This window comes from Ranitomeya imitator, chromosome 4, assembly GCF_032444005.1.
Source record: "Ranitomeya imitator isolate aRanImi1 chromosome 4, aRanImi1.pri, whole genome shotgun sequence".
In the NCBI taxonomy this organism is placed as follows: Eukaryota; Metazoa; Chordata; class Amphibia; order Anura; family Dendrobatidae; genus Ranitomeya; species Ranitomeya imitator.
Genome location: NC_091285.1, coordinates 160,922,928 through 160,930,443, shown reverse-complemented (window position 1 = coordinate 160,930,443; position 7,516 = coordinate 160,922,928).

The window sequence follows — 7,516 nt, the reverse complement described above, 5'->3', positions numbered from 1 at the left end:
AATATTTTTTGCAATAAAAAGCGTCTTTCAGTGTGTGACGGCTGCCAATCATAAAAATCCGCTAAAAAACCCACTATAAAAGTAAATCAAACCCCCCTTCATCACCCCCTTAGTTAGGGAAAAATTAAAAAAATGTATTTATTTCCATTTTCCCATTAGGGCTAGGGTTAGGGCTACAGTTTGGGTTGGGGCTAAAGTTAGGGTTAGGGTTGGGGCTAAAGTTACAGTTAGGGTTTAGATTACATTTACAGTTGGGAATAGGGTTGGGATTAGGGTTAGGGGTGTGTCAGGGTTAGAGGTGTGGTTAGGGTTACTGTTGGGATTAGGGTTAGGGGTGTGTTTGGATTAGGGTTTCAGTTATAATTGGGGGGTTTCCACTGTTTAGGCACATCAGGGGCTCTCCAAACGTGACATGGCGTCCGATCTCAATTCCAGCCAATTCTGCCTTGAAAAAGTAAAACAGTGCTTCTTCCCTTCCGAGCTCTCCCGTGTGCCCAAACAGGGGTTTACCCCAACATATATCAACGTACTCAGGACAAATAGGACAACAACTTTTGGGGGGTCCAATTTCTCCTGTTACCCTTGGGAAAATACAAAACTGGGGGCTAAAAATAATTTTTGTGGGAAAAAAAAAAGATTTTTTATTTTCATGGCTCACTACTAAACTGTAGTGAAACACTTGGGGGTTCAAAGTTCTCACAACACATCTAGATAAGTTCCCTGGGGGATCTAGTTTCCAATATGGGGTCACTTGTGGGGGGTTTCTACTGTTTAGGTACATTAGGGGTTCTGCAAACGCAATGTGATGCCTGCAGGCCATTTCATCTAAGTCTGCATTCCAAATGGCACTCCTTCCCTTCCGAGCCCTCCCATGCGCCCAAACGGTGGTTCCCCCCAACATATGGGGTATCAGCGTACTCAGGACAAATTGGACAACAACTTTTGGGGTCGAATTTCTCCTCTTACCCTCGGGAAAATACAAAACTGGGGGCTAAAAAATAATTTTTGGGGGAAAGATTTTTTTTTAAATTTTCACGGCTGTGCGTTACAAACTGTAGTGAAACACTTGGGGGTTCAACATGGCGTCCCATCTCGATTCCTGTTAATTTTGCATTGAAAAGTCAAACGGCGCTCCTTCCCTTCCGAGCTCTCCCATCCGCCCAAACAGTGGTTTACCCCCACATATGGGGTATCAGCGTACTCAGGACAAATTGTACAACAACTTTTGGGGTCCATTTTCTCCTGTTACCCTTGGTAAAATAAAACAAATTGGAGCTGAATTAAATTTTTTGTGAAAAAAAGTTAAATGTTCATTTTTATTTAAACATTCAAAAAATTCCTGTGAAGCACCAGAAGGGTTAATAAACTTCTTGAATATGGTTTTGAACACCTTGAGGGGTGCAGTTTTTAGAATGGTGTCACACTTGGGTATTTTCTATCATATAGACCCCTCAAAATGACTTCAAATGAGATGTGGTCCCTAAAAAAAAATGGTGTTGTAGAAATGAGAAATTGCTGGTCAACTTTTCACCCTTATAACTCCCTAAAAACAAAATTGTGCTGATGTAAAGTAGACATGTGGGAAATGTTACTTATTAAGTATTTTGTGTGACATATCTCTGTGATTTAATTGCATAAAAATTCAAAGTTGGAAAATTGCGAAATTTTCATAATTTTCGCCAAATTTCCGTTTTTTTCACAAATAAACGCAGGTACTATCAAAGAATTTTTACCATTGTCATGAAGTACAATATGTCACGAGAAAACAATGTCAGAATCACTGGGATCCTTTGAAGTGTTCCAGAGTTATAACCTCATAAAGGGACAGTGGTCAGAATTGTAAAAATTGGCCCGGTCATTAACGTGCAAACCACCCTTGGGGGTAAAGGGGTTAAAGGGATTGACAACCCCTTTTCATACCACTTGCTTGGCCCTGATAACATTAAAGCTAAGTGCCCACGTTCAGGATTTTTAGCATTCTTGGCAGTTTTCCACCGCAAAAACGCTTAAACTAAGCATCCCATCATTTTAATGCATTCCGCAATTTTTGTGCCCATGCTTGGCTTTTTTCCGTAAAAAAAACACATCGCGGAAAAAAACAGCACGTTTATTATTTTGCGGATTTTTCGCTGTTTTGTGGCTATATTATTGCATTGGGAAGCTCCGGAAAAAAAACCACAAAAAAAGCGCAAAAAAGTGAGAAAAACGCGAAAATAACGCAAACGGATTTCCTGTGCAGGGAGTCCGGTTTAGCTCAGGAAAATTCTGCAGCTATTCTGCAACGTGGGCACATAGCCTAAAGCTTATTCTCACCTCTTGCGTTGGCGCCGTTCCAGCGGTGTCAGCATTTGCTCTCCCCAGGGCTGTTGTGCAGTGTTGTGACAAATGATGCCAGCGCCCAGTCAGCGCCGGTGTTACTGCCTCTGCCTTTGGACATTTTGAACATGAAGACGAAGTCTGGTCTATAGTTGATCTCGGGCTTCCTCTTCATGCTCAAAACGTCCGAAGGCGAGGACAGTGACATGAGCGCTGATTGGTCGCCAGCATAACAACACCACACGACAGCTCCAGGCAAAGTGGCTGCTGACACCGTGGAAACGTCGCCGACGCGGGAGGGAAGTATACGCTTTGTTATGTTATAGGGGCCAAGCAAGGGGTATGAGAAGAAGTTGGGCAATTAGTGGGCTTCTTTAATAGTACAATTGATCATTGGATCGCTTTTTATTGCATTTTCTTGGTAAGTGTTGAAACTGAAAAATAGCAATTTTGTTGTTTATAGGTTTTTTTTTTCTTTATATTGTTTATACTACTGGTTAACTAATTTTATATTTTGATCATACTTATGGATGCAGTGATACAAAATATGCTTTTTTTCATTATTTTCAGATTGGGAAAAGGAAGTAATTACATTTTATAAAAAAAATATATTTGATGTCACGAACAAACTTCTCTGCACATGACATGACTACAAAAGGTTAATCTATCTCCCCTCGCTCAATCTTAAACTCAATTGTCACTCAGGCTGCAAAATGAGCATAACCCACACCAACACAGTCCACACACCCGATACACAACACGCTGCCACCACTCACCAAACTGAGGTGAGGAGTTCCAAAAATACACACACTGCGTTCTGACATTAAAAAGGTCAAATACTCTCAGAAAGGTTACAGATCTTTTAGAGCAGACAAAGGACCACATTTCTTAAAGTTTTAGACTTTAATATAAAAGTACATAAATAATGCAACACAATTATGCAAAACAGTGATGAAATAAAAAAAGAAACAGAAAATATCTAAAGGATTCAATCTACAGTGGCTTGCAAAAGTATTCACCTGCACTTGGCTTTTTACCCATTTTGTTAGGCTGCTTTCACGCATCAGGTTTTTTGTTTCAGGCTAAGGCTGTGTTCACACGTTGCGTTTTTTTCACGTTTTTTCCCGATAAAAACGCTATAAAACCGCAAAAAAAAACGCATACAATAAGCATCCCATCATTTAGAATGAATTCCGCATGTTTTGTGCACATGATGCGTTTTTTTCCGCAAAAAAAAAAACGCATACCGCACAAAATCCGGACATGCTCTATCTTTTTGCGGTTTTTTTGTGGATTTCCCACTCCAAAATGCATTGGGAAGTGTCCGGAAAAAAACGCGTCAAAACCGCGGCAAAAATGCGTCAAAACCGCGGCAAAAACGCATGCGGTTTTCTTGCGGATTTCTTGCAGAAAATGTCCGGAATTCACAGGAATTTTCTGCATGAATTCCTGAACGTGTGCACATAGCCTAAATCCGGCTCTCGGGAGAAAAACCGGAAAAATTAAAAACCGGATACGGTTTTTCCCCCATTGACTTGTATTTGCGCCGGATGGCCCAGCGTTCCTTCCGGTTTGATGCCGGATCTGGCGTACACTCGATTACGGCGTCTGGAAAAAACGTCTACTGTAACGTTTTTTGTGTCTGGCGAAAAAGCCTGAAGCACTGGATCCAGCGTTTCCGGCTGTTTGCTAGAATGGAAGCCTATGGGAGCCAGAAGGTGCCGGATGCAGAAAATGGCGGATCCGGTTTTTTAAACTGAGCATGCTTCAATTTTTTTTTATCCAATAATCTAATCTTGATAGGCTAGCCGGATCCGTCAAAAAAACAGATCTGTCACATCAGTGTTTCACAATCTGCGCCGGATCCAGTTTTTCAAATATTCGCCGGATTTAGCCTGAAACAAAAAACCTGATGTGTGAAAGTAGCCTTACATTAAAAGTTGTGTTTAAGTATTTTTATAATCTGATGTGTGTGATGCATCATCACTAAATATTCTAAGTTGAAGTTAATTGACAAAAATATAGGCATATATTAAATTTACGGGATCAAATAACTAAAAATTGGCATGTGCATATGTATTCACCCCTTTTGCTATGAAGCCCCTAAAAATTTCTGGTGTAAGCAATTACTTTCATAAGTCACATGCTTAGTGAAAGGAAGTCCACCTGTGTGCAATCCAAGAGACTGGAATATCTGTGCATACGACCACAATAAGCCGTACCCTCCGCAGAGGTGGCCTTTATGGAAGAGTGGGCAGAAAAAAATCCTTTACTTGCACATAAAAATGGTAAGGTTAATTTTGAGATTGCCAAAAGACATGTGGGAGACTCTCCAAATGTATGGAGGAAGGTGATGTGGTCAGAAGAGACCAACATTGACATTTTTGGCCACCAAGGTAAACGCTATGTCTGGCGCCAAACTAACACAGCGCATCATCCCAAGAACACCATCCCCACAGTGAAACAAGGGGGTGGCAGCATCATCCAGCGGGGATGTTTTTCAGCAGCAGAGACAGGGAAAATGGTCCTAGTCGACGTGAAGGTGGATGGTGCGAAACAGAGGGATATTCTTGAGCAACACCTGTTTGAGTCTGTCAGTTATTGTAGACTGGGACAGAGGTTCACCTTCCAATAAGACAATGACCCAAAGCATACTGCTAAAGCAACACTCGAGTGGCCTAAGTGGAAACATGTAAATGGTTTGGAGTTGCCTAGTCAAAGCCCGAACCTTAAAGGGACACTGTCACCTGAATTTGGAGGGAACAATCTTCAGCCATGGAGGTGGGGTTTTTGGGTGTTTGATTCACCCTTTCCTTACCCGCTTGGCTGCATGCTGGCTGCAATATTGGATTGAAGTTCATTCTCTGTCCTCCGTAGTACACGCCTGCACAAAGCAATCTTGCCTTACACAGGCGTGTTCTACGGAGGACAGAGAATGAACTTCAATCCAATATTGCAGCCAGCATGCAGCCAGCGGGTAAGGAAAGGGTGAATGAAAGACCCCGCCTCCATGGCTGAAGATTGTTCCCTCCAAATTCAGGTGACAGTGTCCCTTTAATCCAATTGAGTATCTGTGGTCAGACTTGAAGATTGATGTTCACCAGAGGAAACCATCTAACTTGAAGGAACGGGAGCAGTTTGGCCTTGAGGAATGGGCAAAAATCCCAGTGGCAAGATGTGGAAAGCTCATAAAAACTTATCCAAAGCGACTTGCTGCTGTAATTGCCACACAAGGAGGCTCTATAAAGTACTGACTTTAGGGGTGTGAACAGTTATGCACACGAAGCTTAACAGTTTTGTCCTATTTGTGGTTTGCTTCACAATAAAAAAATGTTCACAGTTCTAGGCATGTTCTGTACATGAACTGATGCAACCCCCCCCCCCGAAAACCTTGAAATTCCAGGTTGTGCGAGAGCAAGGCATAAAAAATGCCAAGAGGGAATGGGGGGAAGGTTCTGTTTGTGTATGAATGATTTTGCAAGCCTTTGTATAGATGCTGTTCTGTTTCCCTCAGGGTAGGTTAACAATGTAGCACACTCAGACCTGGCTGAGCCCAATAATGTGAACGCCTTTCAATTTCTCTAGTCCATGGCTAAGTTTGTTAGGACAGCCTGTCAGGGAAATTTCAGAACTATGAACGGACAGTGAGGTAATAAGGGGGCAAATACAATGATTACTAAATAGTTCATTTTCTTGCATTATCCAATTGAGAATGTCCAGATTGAATAACATAGTGGGGGAAATAAGTATTTGATCCCTTGCTGATTTTGTAAGTTTGCCCACTGATAAAGACATGAACAGTGAATTTTAAGGGTAGGTTAATTTTAACATTGAGAGATAGCATATCAAAAATAAAATCCAGAAAATCACATTGCATAAATTATATAAATTTACCGTATTTGCATTTTGCAGTGAGAAGTAATTATTTTAGAATAAACTAAAAAGGGGAAGTTCCAAACAGCAAACAGTTAAAAGTATATATGTTCCACCCTAATATATATGTCCTTTATTAGAACATGCAGCAAATCATCTTCACGGTTCAAGGGAGGGAGTGAAAGTAGGAGTGCGACAGGCAAGACGACGACGATCGTTTCGCGCTAATACCACGGGACCCGTGGAAGCGCTTGGTATTAGCGCGAAACGATCGTCGTCGTCTTGCCTGTCGCACTCCTACTTTCACTCCCTCCCTTGAACCGTGAAGATGATTCGCTGCATGTTCTAATAAAGGACATTTGAATTGCCACTGATTGGTGAGTGCTATTGCGTTTTTTCTATTTTTTTATTTACATGGACACTTTGTTTCACGCAAGCACCGCCTTTCACCTGATCGGACTACCTTTAGTTGGGAAACTCTCCACATTGAGTTTTTAATCTCTGCAAAGTCGAGCTGTGCCGCTTACTTTTTTCTTTTTCTGATCCTAATATATATGTCCTCACACATTGAAGGTTCAAGGGCAAACATACAAGTAATGTTGCTCTTAGGATCCCAATGTGAGGACTACCTGTTAATGTTACCGGAGACACAAAAGTGGTTAATAAAGCATGCCTCCTATAAACCGATTAAAATAGTGGCACTGATATTGCGTATCAAAACAGGAGTCCGGAGTTTTGGAGTTAATATTTTGACCTGAATGGGAGCAGCGAAAAACACAAAACAATAGACTATAGTCCTTTCCCAAAGACCCCAATTAGTTAAGGACCCTCAAAGGGTATCAGCAGTAGTCAGAAGTAGTGATGAGCGAGTATACTTGTTGATCGGGTTTTCTCCGAGCATGCCCGGGTGGTCTCCGAGTATTTGTAACTGCTCGGAGATTTAGTTTTTGTTGACTCAGCTGCATGATTTACAGCTGCTAGCCAGCCTGAGTACATGTGGGGGTTGCCTGGTTGCTATGGAATCCTCACATGTAATCAAGCTGTGTAGTAGCCGCAAATCATGCAGCTGCGGCAAGGAAAACTAAATCTCTGAGCAGTCACAAATACTCGGAGATCACCTGAGCGTGCTCGGGAAAACCCAAACAACAAGTATACTCGCTCATCACTAGTCAGAAGTAGTTGAATATAGTAAACATATGTTGCCATATGGTACATACACAAGGTTACCTTTGTTGCTGAGGGTGTTCCTTTGTTGAGTGAGCGGTTCGGGCTGCGGACCTGTTTGAGAAAAGTTGGGTAGTTCGATGATTCCCCCTAGCTCAAACTC